Consider the following 18,744-nt stretch of genomic DNA (forward strand, 5'->3'; position numbering starts at 1 on the left):
TTTCTTCTCAAGAATTCTAAAGATTGAGTATATTCCCACATTCTTGTAAATTTCATTTTTTTTAAATTGTATTATCTTTGAGGAATAATGTGTTCAGGAGGAAACCCCCCAAATCCATCTGTGTTTTCTGATTCAGAGCCTGAAATAACTTATACAGCCATTTCATTCTATTTCTTGCCTTAGGTCAGCAAAAATGTAAATGACTCAGAACTAGTCATATATTTTATATACTTTTCTAGTGTTTGTGAGATCTCAAAGGGTGGGGATATTATTGCATGAGTAATTTCTTTTAGAAAGATCAGCATGAGGCTGGTCCCTAGAAGGTGGAGGTTAAAGATATCCCAAGTGTCTGATTGTTCCAACATGTTATATCATAGTCCTTGTTATCAATCATCACTCCCCTCCTCCCTCATGTCCGAGGGTTCTGCAATATGTGGCAACATCTCACAGAACTCACAGCTCTCAAAGGAAACGGCTCACACAATTGTGAAGGCTGTCAAGCCCCAAAAGCATAGTTCAGAGAATAGTTTAGAAGATTCTCCTCACACACGATCTCAAGAGCAGAGGAACCCCAATCAACTCTTCAGACTATAGGCTGTTGATACTCAAGGCTTCGGGAGTTGGTGAAGCAGGTTAGATGATAGATCACAAGTCCCACAAACTGAAAGTCAGATGTGGTGAGCCATATGCACTATCCAGAGCAAGTGAACGAAATTTGCCAAAACATCCCTATGTATTGGACTCAAGAACTGTGACTTGTAAGGTGGTGTGCAAAATTGCTGTTGTTGTGATGTGCCATCAAGTCAGTTCAACTCACAGCAAACCTATGTAGTGCTTCTGAGACTGTAAATATTTATAGGAGCAGAAAGTTTTATCTTTCTCTCATGGAACAACTGGTGGATTTGAAATGCCAACACTGTGGTCAACAGCCCAATGTGTAATCCATTACCACCAGGGGTCCTTCTGAATCTTTAGTTCTGCCCTAATCCTTACTCTTGGTTGTTGTTGTTAAGTGCTTTTGACTCATGGTGACCCTTTATAGTGTTTCCAAAAAGTGACTGGTCGGTTTGAACCATGATTAAGATGCACAGCCAGAAGACATTTCTAAGGAAGAAAAGGTAATAGAACTAATGGGAAAATAATTCAAAATAATGATAATTAGGTACATTCAAAGGGTTGATAGAAAGATTGAGGAAAGCAAGGAGAACACAATAAAAACTTTAGAAGGATTCAAGAATACACTACAACAACAAACAGACAAAATAAATGCAAATTGTAAAACAATACAAATCCTGCAATTAGAAATCCTGAAGATTAATACTAAGATCTTTGAAATGGACAATACATTGAAAGGGCAAAGGAATAGATATGAAGCAACAGAAGCCCAAATTAGTGAGCTTGGAGATACAGATCTCAATACCAGTATGCTAGAACAATCAGAAAAAAGAATGAAAATTTTTGATGAAAGCCTAAGAATTATGTGGGACACTATGAAGAGGAACAATTTATGGATGCTTGTAATTCCAGAACAGGAAGAGACAAGCACAGAGAAAATTGTTGAAGAGTTGTTGGAAGAAAAATTCTCTAACATCATGAAAGATGAGAAGATAAGCATTCATTCCTTAGAAAACATTTACAGGGTTGCTATGAGTTGGAAGCAACTCAACAGCACTTAACAACAACAAGAGGTAAGTAAGTCCTGGTGTGGTGCTTTAGGATAAGCACTGGACTGTTAACCACAAGATTCATAGTCTATTGCCTCCGGGGCATTATGAGGTTGTTATTGTTGTTGTTGTTAAATGTCGTCGAGTTGATTCTGACCCATAGTGACCCTGTATAGGGTTTCCAAGGAGCAGCTGGTGAGTTTGAACCACTGACATTACAGTACAAACGACTGCAGTCTGATGCATTAGCCCACAGTGCCGCACACTAGACAATGGACCTGAAGAGGAGAAATCTCTGGGATGCTCCTGCAATTCAAGGAGCTTACAAGATGATTGTAGAAGACATGTGATGGCAGAATTCTTGGCCCTAGATGGAAATCCCTTTTACATTGGTACTCAAAGTTTAGTGCACTCAATTTGGAAGTGGATGCCTTTGATGGAGCTGGTTTCTGTGTCTGTTAGGGTCACAGGGAAGCTGGGGCCAGGGTGACTGGATAAATGCTGGCCTGGTGGCTCTTCAAGTTTTGTAGGTCTGGAACCAAGCCTACTTGAATCCAGGCACAAAAGCAGCACACAAATGTGGTGTAGCTAGCCCCCACCTCACAGTATTATGGCTCCCAACCATGCTGCTCTGAACTCCTGGAGAGCAGGATCTGCACTGGGTGTGAATGAGGGCAGGAGCTGCCCACACCTCTGGTCACCAGGGAAGCATGGGGAAAAACAAGAAATCGTACCTTTTCTGTTCCCTGTGTGAATGTCACGCCTTTTACCATTACCAAAGCTTCTCACAAGATGGCCAAACCATGTCAGGCCAGTCATTGACTAGTCTGTCTCCCTCTTTCACAGTCCTTGCTTAGCCTCTCCTCCTAGTAAGCATTCCATCACCTCTGTAATGTTTCTTCTGAAGCTTAGGGTGCCAGAATTTTTATCAGTGTCTGTTTTGTTTTGTTTCTCGTATGTTTGTCATAAAGCATCCAGGCAGTGTGTTTGTCTATTCCGCCATCTTGCTGGAAGCCCTCAAGACTTCATTTTTCTGCTCTATTTATTTTTTATGTATGGTTTACTTATTCATTACATCTATTGTTTTTCCACCATCCACCTCTCAATTTGTCATACATTAGTGGCTTAGTGGTTACGAATCGGGCTGCTAATCTCACTGTCAGCAGTTTGACACTACCAGCTGTTCCGCAGGAGAAAGATGAGGCTTTCTCCTCCCATAAAGATTTACAGCCTCGGAAACCCTGTACGGGGTCACTATGAGTCAGAACCGACTCCACAGCACATAACAACAACAGCAACAACAGTGGCTTAAGTATTGCTATGATACTAGAAGAAATACTACTGGTATTCCAAATACTTGCAGGATCATTGGAGCTTTCAGACAAGATAGGCTAGGAAGAAAGGCCTGGTGATCTACTTCTGAAAAGTAACCAATGAAAACCTTATGTATCACCTTTGTTCTGTTATCAGTAAGGTCACCATGATTCTGAGACCACTTATTGGCAACTAACAACAATAACAACAACATTGATTATTCCCTGCCTCTGCTGGCAAAGAATTACAATTTTTGAGGTCAGGAATCATTGTCTTTTGTGTTCACAGACATATGCTAAAGATCCAGGGTAGTGCCTGACATATACTGGCATGTTTCAATAGATACTTGTTGAATTAAGGAAACATCTGAATAACAGGCTGTTTTGAGAATGTATGTGACATGGAATTTTATTCAATACAGAAAAAAACTGTCTGTAAAGCTCTGGTTTTGCATTCTTTGTTTTAAAAGCAAAGCACTTTTTAAAAACTTTAAAAAGACACTACGCCTGCAGCTTCCCGTCACCACCAACAACTTTGATGGTGCAATACAATGAATTATTTAATATGTCTCTACTAGCCATGTCTTTGTAACTTCCACCAAATGACTTTTTCCTGATGGGTCTGCATAAGAGAATATGGGGAGAAATGCGGATAGTATTATATGATTCCATTGTGAGAGATTGCTAACAGGATTAATTGTGATTGTAAAAACTTGGAAATCTAATGAAGGGCTTGGTTAATTTTACCCTCATGCCCAGTATAAAATGAGTAATCCTGGTGATATGAGCAGACTGTGTGCTCCTTTGCTTAAGTAGTCAAGCCAGCCTCCATCTGACCTCTGCTTCTTGGGACATGAGCCATGGGCCTGACCCAAATCACCAACTTCCACAAACTTGGAAGTTAACAGCCTGATTTGGCATGAGTGAAGATAATCCTCCAAACTGATGTCTGAGTGTGAGCTGTTTCACTGATGGCCTGTGAGCTCTCTGAGACTTTGCAGTTAATTGTGGAACCTTGGGACATGGAAATTAATACTGAGGGGAAGAATAGTGATTGATACCAAGGATTATGGAGTGGTATAGCACTTGACATCCTGGTGTGATGCTGTAGGATAAGCACCAGTTTGTTAGTCTCAAGGTCAGTGGTTCAATCCTACCAGCCATTCCTCAGAAATCCTATACAGGGTTTGGAACTGACTCAACGGCATTAACAACATAATAACACTCCAGTAAAGTCAACATTTGGGATGTGTTTCACCTCTACCTCATAGGAACCAGACTAGTAATGATCCCTTTAAAAGAAATTATTGTTCACTGGACCTATAGGGTACATATTTTACCCTAATGATTTATTTTTCTTATTCCTCCACCTGCTCATGAAATTTGAAACACTTATTTTTAATCCAATCCCTCTTAAAACTTTAGAACTGAAACTCAACTCCACAGCAGATGGTTGATATGTACCATAGGGAGGAAGAGAGAATAGGGAAGGAAGCGATGGAGAGGGGAGGGGCAAGAGAGGGCTGCCAAACCCCAGCCCTGAACAGATTTTAGCAAATAAATAGGAGTGATACCCAGCAGGACTGAGTATGTAGCTGATTTTATTGCTGTCCAACAGCTCCGGGTCATAAATGACCTAATCAACCTCAGCCTCACACCTCTCAGGCTATGTAGCGTTATGCGCCTCACAATATTTGGCATCACCTCTCACTCATCTCACGCCGTCATCAACATGTTCAAATCCCTTTATGGGTTCCAAGGCACATCTGGTATATCATCTCTTCATTTCCAATTGCCCCCTGGCTCTTCTCCCATTTATTTTCTCCTTTGTGTGACTGAATTTTTCCAACTCCTGGTATATTTGCAAGCTCTTCACTCTGTCTCCAGGGAACTCCAGTGCATGTGCCCTCAGGAAAGGCTAGCTATGGAGGCATGCTAGTGTGAGCTACCAACTGTCACACACCATTGTTGTTGTTAAATGTCATTGAGTCAATTCGGACTCATAGCAACCCTGTGTAGGGCTTCCATGGAGCAGCTGGTGGGTTTGAAACACCAAACTTACAGTTCAAACTGACCCTGCAGTCCAGTGCTTATCCTAAAACATCACACCAGGACTCCTCACGCATCATAACGAATCCCAAATTTCACATGGGATAGATATAATGCAGGTTCAAAATGGATTCAAATACTGTAGCAATCATGAAGATGGTTCAGGGTAGGTCCACATTTCATTCTGTTATACAGAGCAGACTCAATGGCAACTACCACAGGTGTGTCTTGCATTCAGGTAACCCAGTGGTGTTTGGTTTCTCTGGTTTAAAGCATATGGTCATATGAGGAAAATGTATCCCCTGGCTCTCAGTCTGCTTCCTTCATGAAGTAATAATGGTCTCAAATATTTTAAAATAAGCTACATCTAATCAATCTGTTACAAATTTATACTATTTGAAACAAAATGCAAAGATATCACTTTAAAGGCTATGGCTTGCCTGATCTTAGCCATGGTATTTTCAGTCATCCTACGTGCATGTGAAAGTTGGATAGTGAATAAAGTGGAACTGATGCAATTGAATTATAGAGTTGGCAAAGATATTGAAGACACACGGTCTGCCAGAAGAACAAACAAATCTGTCTTGGAAACAGTACAACCAGAATGCTCCTTAAACGCCCGCATGGCGAGATTTTGTCATGCATACTTGGGACATGTTATCAGGAGGAACCAGTCCCTAGAGAAGGACATCATGCTTAGTAATGTGGAGATTCAGTGAAAAAGCGAAAGATCCTCAACAAGATGGATACAGTGTACTCAAACATAAGTGGCGTGGATGGTGCAGGATGGGAAACTATTTTGTTCTGTTCTGTTTTAGATAGGGTCACTATGAATCAAAACTCACTTGATGGGACCTAACACCAATGAAAGCACATATATGAAAAAAATTTACTTTGAATAGTTTTATTGCCCTAGGTTTTATGTTGTTGGTGCTGTTTTTAGGTGCCATCGAGTAGAAACTGACTCAGCGACCCCATGCACAGCAGAACAAAACAATGTCCGATCCTGGGCCAACCTCACTACCGCTGCCACACTTGAGTCCATCAATGCTCCCACCTGGCCAATCCATCTTGTTGGGGATCTTCCTCTTTTTCTCTGACCCTCCATCTTACCAAGCATGATATCCTTCTACAACGACTGTTCCCTCCTGACAATATGTCCAAAATATGAGAGACAAAGTTTGGCCATCTTGGCCTCTAAGGAGCACTCTGGCTGCACTTCTTCCAAAACAGATCTATTGGTTCTTTTGGCAGCCCACGGCACTTTTAGTATTCTCCTCCAACACCATAATTCAAAGGCATCAATTCTTCTACAATCTTCCGTATTTACTGTCCAGCGTTTGCATGCATATGGGGTTATTGAAAATACCATGGCTTGAGTCAGGCGCACCTTAGTCCTCAAGCTGACATCTTTGTTCTTCAACGTTTAAAAAATTTTTTGTGCAGCAGATTTGCCTAATGCAATATGTCATCTGATCTCTTGACTGCTGCTTTCATGAGTGTTGATAGTTGATCCAAGAAGAATGAAGTCCTTGACAACTTCAATCTTTTCTCTATTGGTAAGAATATTGTATATTGGTTTTATAGGCTCTAGCAATAATACTCTGTTAATCATTCAATGCTGAGTATCTTTCTAGGATCTTTAATTCATTGCAATTAAGTCTAACAAGAATCCTTATAAGGATTTACTGCTAACCTTATTTTATATATGAAAAATTAAAAGTCACAGAAATTTGCTGAAGGTCATCTCCCTTGACTTACACCCAGGTATAAGTCAAAACCTTGTTCTTGTGGCAGTGGTTGTCATGTTTGAACCCTGGACCAGCAATATCAGAATCCCCTGGGAGCTTGTTAGAAATGCAAACGGTAGGGGTACCTTTGAATCAGAAACTGTGGGGTGAGGCCATAAACAAACCCTCTAGGGGATTCTGATGTTCAACAATCCCTGTCAAGTTTGAAAATCAAGAGCCCTATTTGTGCTTTGGGTTAGGTACTGGGCTGCTAACCACATTATCCATGGTTCAAACCCATCAGTCAATCTGTGGGAGAAAGATGAGATTGTCTGTTCCCATACAGATTTAGTCTCGGAAACCACTATGGTGTGGTGCCATAAGACAATTACTGGGTGGCTAACTATATGATGATCGGTAGTTCAAACCTACCAGCCACTCCTCAGAAATCCTACACAGGGTTGCTATGAATCTGAACTCACTTCATGGCACTAACAACATCAGTGAGTTATAACTGACTATAGCAGTGGGTTTAGGCCGTATTCTCTGCTGTTTCTTTTAGTCAGTTCTTCTATGGTCTTCTTGGGAGAGAATGCCTTTTTCTGTCTATTTGTCTGATGTGTTTCTGAGCATGGCAGACTTGATGGTGAGTTCATGGAGCCTACATAATGAACAGAAGATTGCACAGTATAGGCTTCTGAAGTACCTTTGTGACCAAAGTCACTCTGCACACAGCAACATGTTTTATGTTTGAAAAAGCTTGCTGTTGTTGTGAGGTGTTATGCAGTTGGTTCTGACTTATAACCACCCTGTATTGGGTGTCCAAGGATCAGTTGGTGGGCTCGAACCACCCACCTTATAGTTCACAGTCCTGTGTTCATGTTGCAGAGTACCATGCTCCCTTCTCACAGTTTGTTGCTGCTGTTCCATGTTGTATAGTTAGTTCCAACCGTGTATAGGGTTTCTAAGGAATGGCTGGTGGGTTTGAATCACCAACCTTATAGTTAGTTGTCCAGTGCTTATCCTATACCACCACACCAGGACTTCAGTTTATTGTTGTTGTTAAATGCTGTCAAGTTGGTTCTGACCCATAGCAACCCTGTAGAGGGTTTCTGAGGAGTAACTGGTAAGCTTGAACCACTGACATTGCAGTTCAAACTGACTTTGCAGTCCAGTGCATTAACCTACAGTGCCACACTAGGACTCCTTAGATATCTAGAAATATAAATTAAACGTGCCCAGTCCAAAGAAGGTCCTTGTCTCCTTTCATCATCTGTGTACCCAGGATTTATTAGAGATTTCCAGGTGTCTTGGTGTCCATCTTCCCCTGGATCTAGATGTTTCACAGTGCAGTGACCCCAGGTACAAAGGACACACTCCACTCCTGACTTTCTTCCTTGGTGGCATTAGGTTCACCAAGAGAGAACTTAGGATTCATATTTGACAAGTTAGGGAACATAGGTTTAAAGACTTTGAACAAATTTTTGAGCGTTCTAAAGGAGCTCTGATAGCGTAGTGGTTACGAATTGGGCTGCTAACCTCAAAGTCTGCAGTTTGAAACTACCAGCTGTTCCACAGGAGAAAGATGAGGCTTTCTTCTCCGGTAAAGATTTGCAGCCTCGGAAACCCTGTGCAGGATCACTATGAGTCGGCACCAACTCCATGATACTTAACAACAACAACAAATGACAAAATACTCAGAGGCCAGAGCAAGATTGCATCACACTGCATCTCAAACTGCGATTCTTGTTCTAAGTTTGAAAATTTAAACTCCAAACTGTAAACTGGTATGGTTTTACTAAGTTTAGAGACCAAAACCTACCTAAATTAGGAAATTTGCTTTCCACAAAGAAAGAGATTACTATATTAATAAAAAATAAAATTAGATCCCTACCTAGTGGTACAGAGTAGGTGGATAGCAAGTGCATTGGGAATTATGTATGAAGGGTTGCACAGCATAATGTATAGAATAAATAATATGCGCATGAATAAATTTGTAACTCATGGCTGGAAAAGAACTTCCAACCAATATTTTTTAAATAATAGAAAAGTGGATGCATTTGAAGGCCTCCAAAATAAAGCAACATGAGTAGGTAAATTGTAGGATTGTTGTTGCAGCAGTGTCACAACAGGACTCCAGATTATAGGGTACTATTGTTGTTGTTAAGTGCCATTGAATTGGTTCTGACCTATATCGATCCTATGTAAGGTTTCCAAGGAGCAGCTGGTGAGTTTGAACTTCTACTTTGCGTTTCAAACTGACTTTACAGTCTAGCGCATTAACACACAGAGCTACATCAGGACTCCAGATTGTAGGATAGTAGACATTATTTGAAATATCTCAATTGAATTAGGATTTGCTGTTAAAGATGGGATTCTGGAACAAAAAATGTTAAATGCTAGCCTTGCCATTGAAAATTGGCCAGATATATTGGCACTTTTAGAAGAGAAAACACAAAAGTAAAGTATAAAAAACATCTGAGAAGAAGCTCAATCTCATTAAAAATTTCAATCATGTAAATTTAAACAGCAATACAGTATCACTTAACATCTACTATTTTGGCACATGGAATCCCGGAAATTTTCACCCAGACACACTATGCTCATTAATATGGTTTTTCAGGTAGAAGGGAATTTGGTATCTGTCACCTTGAAAGGGTAAGGACTGGCAACTTTTTTCTATAATGGTCTTCATAGCAAAAAGGTTCAGCTTTGATGAGACAGAAAATCTTTTACTACCTCTCAAAGCTGATATTGTCATTTGAAAGCAGCCTATAGACATCATGCAAATGAATTGGTGTAAGTGGCTTCCCATAAAAACTAATTTACAAAACAGGCATTGGGATGGATTTTCCCACTCTTGTGTAACACAACAACATTTATGAAAAGCTAAAAGACTTATGTACACATAGCTTAAAAATTTATGTAAATACATAAGCATTTAGCAAGACTAAATATAATAAAACTATGTATTACTCATATGTTAATGACTGATTCTGGAGGTGGGAAAGAGAATGGGAATAGTAGAGAATAGAATGAGAAAGACAGAGAATGATGGTAATGAGCCAGGAAGTTGTGTACCCAGGCCTATTGTTTTTTCTAACAGAGCACAAAAGCTATGGTTTTAGATGAGGAATTTTAATTTGGTCATGACTTTTCACACACTGGGGTTCAGTATGAAGTGCAGGTAAATATCTCAATAGAAGTTAATATAAGCTGTGGGACTATGGTTTGATGACACACCTAATTGAGGTTATGTATCACGCTACTTTGTACAGTCACTTTTAGTGCCCTCCTTTTGAGAATAAATGGCATCAGGTAAAAACAGCATTTTTTTCTTGATCACGAAATAGTGATTTAAAAAATGCACAAGAGGAGACGAACATTTTCAAGCTACATGGACAATAGCTTAAATTGTTCAAAATATTGCCTTTAATAAAGAAGAAATGAAGTTCTGTCTGAACAAGAAAATACTGCCCATATGTCAGAAGTAGTAAGGGATAGACACATTATAATTGTTAAAAAGTTAAGGGGATTGGAATCAGTCTTGGATTCATACACTTCTGTCCATTTAATAGCAAGCTTGCTTAGCCTTTATCAGCCTTAGTTAGCTCAAGTTGCAAAAACTGATGCTAATGTCTACCTGGAAGAATTGTTTTGAGGATTAAGGCCTCAATATTAAAATGCACAATTGCCTAGTAAGTACCACAGCACACAACCACCTCCAGTACGATTATTAGGAGTCCTGGAGTAATGTTGTAGAATAAGCACTGGGCTGCTAAAGACTAAATTGACTGTTCAAATACACCAGTGGCTCCTTGGAAACCCTATGTAGGGTTTCTGTGTGTGGGAACCAACTGATTGGCACTTAACAATAGCAGTAAGTGTACTATTATTATGGAAGTTGTAACAATACTTTGAATGATTAAGAATCGATGGTTTTTACTGCTTCATATGTTTCTATGGAGTCCTGGTGTGTTGCTGTGGGCTAATGCACCAGACTGCAAAGCCATTTGAACTGCAAGGTCAGCGGTTCAAGCTCACCAGGTGCTCCTTGGAAACCCTATACAGGGTCACTATGGGTCGGAACCAACTCAATGGCACTTAACAACAACAACAATGTTTCTAAGGAACTCTGGTGGTACAGTGGTTAAAGCTCTCAATGCTAACCAGAAGGTGAGTGGTTCATACCCACTAGTCACTTCCAGGGAGAACGATGTGGCACTCAACTTCTCTAAAGATTTATTTGGAAATCCTGTGGAACAGTTTTACTGTCTCCTAAAGGGCCATTGTGAGTCTGAATTAATTCAACTGCAATGGGTTTGTTTGTTGGATTTGTTCATTGTTTTTAAGTGCCCCTGGAGTCAGTTCCAATCCATAGCGGCCCTGTATAGGGTTTCCCAGGAGCTGCTGGTGAGCCTGAATCTCGGACCCTGTGGTTCAAATTGACTTTGCAGTCCAGTGCATGAACCCACAGCCTCACACCAGGACTCCGGACTGGTCTGTGTTTCTAAGCAGAATTGCCTGCTGTCTCTAAAGCATAACTTATTTTATAGATATCACCATTTATTGTCTTGATCCCTGATCAAGGAGCTAGAATAAATGCCAATTTCTAGCAATTGTTTTGACTAGAAAGCATTCCAGTTCTCATTGTAAATAATTACAAGCCATTTTTAGAAGATATTGATTTAAATGAAATGTACCACTTGCCTAACTGTCACATAGGGTCATTCATAATTCTGTATTCTCAAACGTTCTGTAAATGTGCACCTCCTCCATCCCTGTAAACTGAAACTCAGTGCTCCCTAAGCAATAATTCCCCCTTTCCTTCCCAACCCTGGTAATCTCCAATAAACTTTAGTTTCTGTACATTCCCTGTTCTTGTCTTTTTATATAAGTGAGGGCATACAATATTTGTCCTTTTCTGAATGACTTATTTCATTCAGCATGAAATAACTCCACCATGTTATAGAATGTATCAGGACTTAATTTCTATTTTGGAGTGTATGTGCCACATTTTATTTAACTATTAATCCATCATCGGACAATATCATTAATTTTGCTAAAGATCCTTTAAAGATGGCTACTATAGTACATTGACAGGGAGCTGCCAGAGAGGTTCAAGCCGGAATTAGATGAGGATGTGGAAAGAGGGATATCATTGATAACTTCAGATAGAACTTGGCAGATAGCCAAGAGAATACCAGAAAGGTATTTGTTGTTGTTGTTAAGTGCCATCGAGTCAATTCTGACTCATAGCGACCCTGTATAGTGTTTCCAAGGAGCAGCTGGTGAGCTTGAACTACAAACCTCACAGTTCAAATGACTTTGCAGTCTGATGCGTTAGCCCGTAGTGCCACACCAGGACTCCAGAAAGGTATTTACCTGTGCTTTATTGACTAGGCAAAGGCTTTTGACTCTGTGGATCATGACAGGCTATGGACAACATTGTGGAGAATGAGTATTCTGGAACACGCATGAAGAACCTGCACATAGACAAAGATGCAGTCCTTTGAACAGAACAAATGGACACTGAATGGTTTAAAGTCAGGAAAGTTGTGTATCAGGGTTGTGATCTTTCACTAAATGTATTTGATCTGTATGCTGAGCAAATAATTTGAGAAGCTGAATTATATGAAGAAGAACATGGCATCAGGATTAGAGGAAGGCTCATTAACAACTTGTGATATTCAGATGATACAACCTTCCTTGCTGAAAGTGAAGAGGACTTAATATACTTTCTGATGAACATCAAAGACCATAGTCTTCAGCATAGGTTGCCCCTCAATGTAAAGAAAACAGAAATCCTCACCATTGAACCAATGAATTTGCTGTTGTTAAATGCCTCATTTAACAGTTAGTTTTGACTCATGGTGACCCGATGTAGCGTTTCTGAGGAATAGCTGGTGAGTTTGAACCAATGACCTTGTGGTTCAAACCAAATTTGTTGTCAAGTGCTGATCTTACAGCGCCACACCCGGACTCCATTGATTTAATAAATAACATGATCAATGGAGAAAAGATTGACATTGTCAAAGACTTCATTTCCCTTGGATCCACCATCAGCACTCATGGAAGCAGCAGTCAAGAAATCAAAGGACCTATTACAATAGGTAAATCTGCTGCACAAGACTTCTTTAAAATACTCCAGGGCAAAGACTATCAGTTTGAGAACTAAAGTGCTACTGACACAAGCCATGGTATTTTCAATAGCCTTGCATGAATGTGAAAGTTGGACAATGAATAAAGAAGACCACAGCATAACTGATGCATTTGAGTTATTGTGTTGGAGAAAAATATTAAAGGGGCATGGACAGTGGAAGAATACTCCTTAGAAGCCAAGATGGCCAGGTATTTTCTCTCATAATTTGGACATATTATCAGGAGGGACAGTCCCTCGAGAAAGGCATCATGCTTGGTAAAGTGGAAGAACAGCAACAACAAGGGAAACCCCTAACTAGATGGATTGGTACGTTGGCAGATACAATGGACTCAAGTGTAGTAGCAATTGTGAGGATGTCACAGTACTGGGCAGTGTTTCATTCTGTTGTACATAGTTTCTCTATTGGTCAGAACCAACTGAATATCAACATTAATTGAGTACAAAGGCATTTAGATTGTTTCCTTCTTTTGGCTATTATGAACACAGATGTTCAAGTCTTGGTTTGAATCTCTGCTCTCAAGTTGTTAGGGTAAGAAGTCAGGAGGAAATTTGTTGTTGTTATTGTCAAGTGCCATTGAGTCAATTCTGACTTCTAGCAACCCAGTACAGGGTTGGAGGTGATGAGTTTGAACCACCAGCCTTGTGATTAGCAGTCCAGTGCTGATCCTACAACACCACACCAGGATGTTCAGGAGAAAATTAATGGTAGAAAAATCAGTGAAACTATAAAACCTCCAACTACAAAAACAAGAAGGTCAGAATATAGGCCTTGTCAGGAGGGGCAGGATATGGACGAAATAGTGTCATTACCTCCTTGTGCATTTGGAATCCAGCGGGGTTTGTTAGTTCTCCATCCCTATTCCACCATCCAGACGGGTTTGCTAGCCTTCAGCTATATCAAGATAACCATTAACTACCCTGTTGCTTTGAACATGAGGAGAGATACTGCTGTCTGCATCAGGCATTGCTGTCTATAGCACGTCTTTCCTGCAGGTATTTCTATACTGTAATAAAATGCTTTAGTACTAGATTTCATGACTTTCTAATCTTCTATATCCCAATCTGGCATCAAAGTCTTTCATGTGTTTTCTTCTGAGTACAATTGCTGAGTCCTGGTGTGGCACTGTAGAATAATCACTTAAGCTCAAGGTCATTTTGAACCACAAGATCTGCAGTTTAAACTCACCAGCTGCTCCTCAGAAAACCTATACAGGACCACTATAAGTTGGAACTGACTCCACATATCCTAACTAACATGTGTTACTTTCTGTTTGTTTATTTTTTAATCTTAGTTACCCAGAGGGAATGAAATGGTATCTGTTTACATTTTGGATTTGATAGTTAAAGGCATTGAACATCTTTTCATGAGTTTGGTAGCCATTTGAATATACTTTTGAAATAAAGAGTCCTGTTTATACAGTGACTAAAGTGCTCTGCTGCTAACTGAAATGTGGACAGTTTGAATCTACCAACCACTCAAAAGGAGAAAGATGTGGCAGTCTATCTCTGTAAATATTTATGGCCTTGAAATCCCTATTGGGCAATTCTACTCTGTCTTATAAGGTATCTATAAATCAGAATCTACTCGATGTTGTGGAGTAGTAAAACCTGTAAAAACTGAAGTACTACTGGAGATAGCATGATAGTATTTTGCAAGATCAATACCTTATTCATTACCTTTTTTAAACAACAGAAAAGGCAACTGTAGACATGGACCTCACCAGGTGGAAATCACAAGAGTCTAGTTGACTACATCTGTGACAAGAGACAGTGGAAAAGTTACATATTATCAGCCAAAGAAAGATCAAGCATCCACTGTGACATAGACTATCAATTGCTCATATGCAAGTTCAGGCTGATGCTGACGAAAATGAAAACAAGTCCACTAAAGCCATAATATGACCTTGAATGTATCCCACCTGAATTGAGACACAATTTCAAGGAGAGATTTAATGAGTTAGATACTAATAAAGCAAGACCATAATATTTGTGAGATAATACCAAAAACATCATAAAAGAAGAAAGTAAAAGGTCATTAAAAAACAGAAAAGACCAAACTGAACGTCAGAAAATATCTGAAACTTGCTCTTCAGTGGAAAAATACTAGAAGAAATGAGGTAGTAAAAGAGTTGAACAGAAAGTTACAAAAGGCAACTCAAGATGACAAAGTAAAGTATTATAATGAAATCTGCAGGAACAATGTTCAGCATTTCACAGGCTGAAAATACTGAAAAAACAAATTCTAGCTTCAGCTTGCAATATTGAAGAATTCTGTGGGCAAAATATTGAATGATGCAAAAACATCAAAGAAAATGGAAGGTATACACAGTCCCTGTACCAAAAAGAAATGATCGATGTTCAACCATTTCAAGAGATATCATATGATTAAGAACCAATGGTACTTAGGAAGAAGTCCAAACTGCACTGAAGTCATTGGCACAGAACAAGGCAATGGGAATTGATGAAGTACATATTAAAATTTATCAACAAAGTGATGCAGCACTTGAGGCACTGCTCATCTATGCCAAGAAATTTGGAAGACAACTACCTGGACAACTAAATGGAAGAGATCTGTATTTGTGTCCATTCCAAAGAGAGGTGACCCAACGGAATTCAGAAATCATTAGACAACATCATTGATATTCATGTGAGTAAAGTTTTACTAAACGTAATAAAAAAGCGGCTGCAAATATACACTGACAGAGCACTTCTAGAGAGTCGAGCCAGTTTCAGAAGCTGCCATGGAATGAGAGATATCATTGCTTATGTCAAATGGATCTTGGCTGAAAGCAGAGAATACCATAAAGATATTTACTTGTGTTTTATTGACTACACAAAGGCTTTTGATTGTGTGACTCATTAAAAGCTATGGACAACATTGCAAAGTATGAGTATTCTGAGACACAATTGTGCTCATGAGGAACCTGTACATAGACCAAGAGGCAGTTGTTTGAATAGAACAAGGGAACACCAAATTGTTTAATATTAGGAAAGGTGTATGCCAGGGTTGTATTCTTTCACCATACTTAATCTGTATGCTGAAAAAAATCATCAGAGAAGCTGAATTATATGAAGAAGAACATGGTATCAGGATTGCAGGAAGGCTCGTTAACAACCTGTGATATGCAGATGATACAACCTTGCTTGCTGAAAGCTAAGAGGACTTAAAATAATTATTGATGAAGATCAAAGACCACAAACTTTGGTATGGGTTGCATCTCAATGCAAAAACAAAAATCCTCACCACTGGACAATAACATCCATATAAATGGAGAAAAGATTGAAGTTGTCAAAGACTTCATTTTGCTTGAATCAACCATCAACACTCATGGAAGCAGCAATCAAGAAATCAAATGATGTATTGCATTGGGCAAATCTGCTGCACAAGACTTCTTTAAAGTATTGAAGAGCAAAGATGTAAGTTTAAGGACTAAGGTGCACTTGACACAAGCCATGGCATTTTCAATAACATCATATGCATGCAAAACTTGGGTAGTGAATAAGGAATACAATGGAAGAATTGATGCCTTTGATTTATGGTGTTAGAGGAGAATATTGAAAGTACCATGGACTGCCTAATAACAAATAGATCTGTGTTAGAAGAAGTACAGACAGAGCGCTCCTTGGAAACCAGGATGAACAGACATCATCTTTAATACTTTGGACATATTGTCAGGAGGGACCAGTCATTGGAGAAGGATATCATGTTTGGTAAGGTGGAGGTTCAGAGAAAAAGAGGAATACCCCCCAACGAGATGGATTGGCACAGTGGCAGCATCAATGGGCTCAAACATAGCAAAGATTATGAGGTTGGTCCAGGATCGAGCAGTGTTTTGTTCAGTTGTGCATAGGGTCACTATGAGTGAAATCTTTCAATAAACTAATGAGGCATTGGAGGCACTCACTCATCTATGCCAAGAAATTTGAAATATAGTTACCTGGCCAACCGATCTGGAGAAAATCATATTTGCCCATTCCAAAGAGAGGTAACCCAACAGGATACAGACATAATCGAACAATAAAATTAATATCACAAACAAGTAAAATTTTGCTAGATAATTCATAAATGGCTAACACAGTACATAGACAAAGAATTGCCAGAAATTCAAATCACATTCAGAAGAGGGTGTGGAATGAGGGATATCACTGCTGATGTCAGAGGGATCTTGCCTGAAAGCAGAAAATACCAGATAGGTGTTTATTTGTGGTTTACTGACTGTGCAAAGGCTTTTGACCATGTCAATCATAATAAACTATGGATAACATTTCAAAGAATGGGTATTACAGAACACTTATTTGTGCTCTGTGGAACCTACATAAACAAAGAGGCAGTAGTTCTAACAGAAAAGGAAGAGACTGAATGGTTTAAAATTAGGATGCATGTGCCATAGTCATGTCCTTCCACCATTCTTATACAATCTGTATGCTGAGCAAATAATCAGAGAAGCTGAACTACATAAAGAAGAACATAGCATCACAATTAGAGGAAGATTTATTAACAATTTGCAATGCAGATGATACAACCTTGCTTGCTGAAAAGGAAGAGTACTTCAACCTTGCTTGCTGAAAAGGACAAAGATCAAAGACTACAGCCTTCAGTATAGACTGCACCCTAATGTAAAGAAAACAAAAATCCTCACAACTGGACCAATAAACACCTTCATGATAAATGGAGAAAAGATTGAAGGAAGTTATCAACGACTTCATTTCTCTTGGACCCACTATCGACACTCATGGAAGCAGCAGTCAAGAAAGTAAATGATACATTGTATTGGGCACATCTGCTGTGTGTGCAATGACCACTTTAAAGTGTCTAACACCAAAGATATCAGTTTGAGGACTAAGGTGCTTCTGGCTCACCTATGGTATTTTCAGTAGCTTCCTATACATGTGAAAGTTGGACAGTGAATTAGAAAGACCATCAAAGAGTTGCTTCATTTAAGTCATCATGTTGGAGACGAATATTGAAAGTACTGTGGACTGCCAAAAGAACTAACAAATCTGGGTTGGAAGAAGTACAGCCTGTATGCCCCTTAGAGGGAAGGAAGATGAGACTTCATCTCATTCTTTGGATATATTATCAGGAGGGAGAAATCCCTGGAGAGGACATTAAACTTGGGAAAGTAGAGGATCAGTGGAAAAGACCCCCAACAAGATGGTTTGATACAATGGTAGCAGCAATGGCTCAAATACTACAATGTTGTGAGGATGGCACATAGGGTTGCTGTGAATCAGAGCTAACTCGATGGCACCTAAAAACAACAGCAGCAACCTATGTATTTATTTTAAGGAGCAGAATTTTGTAATTATTACATAGGGCAATGAATTTGTCATTTTGTTGATAATTTGAATTTTCAGTATTTTAAGACATAGCATTCTACCTCAAGGTAAGATTTGAATTTTTTTATTTCTTAAGTTTCGCCTTTCACTTTTGAACGTTTAATCTACCTGAAATTTATTTTTTCTGTGTATGGAGTAAATAGTAGTCTACCAAATTTCCTCTACTTTTGCATAGATAACTTTTTTAACACTGTTACTTGTAAAGTTTATTTTTCTTTATTGAATCACAAGATTAATTTAGTCATAAATCAAGCTCCTGTGTAACTCTGAGTTTGTTATTGGCTGTCTCATATTGCTATATTTTAAAATATTATTTACTATGCCAATACATAGAGTGCCTTAATCACTACAGATTTGAAATAATTACTCCATACCAAATGCAAAGCCACTACCATCGAGCGATTTGTATTCACAGTAGTCCTTTCTGGTTTCTGGTTTTCAGTGTTACCAGGCTCCTAAAGAATTACTACAGCTTTTTTTTTTTT

Source organism: Chrysochloris asiatica, unplaced genomic scaffold (assembly GCF_000296735.1).
Source record: "Chrysochloris asiatica unplaced genomic scaffold, ChrAsi1.0 scaffold00332, whole genome shotgun sequence".
NCBI lineage: Eukaryota > Metazoa > Chordata > Mammalia > Afrosoricida > Chrysochloridae > Chrysochloris > Chrysochloris asiatica.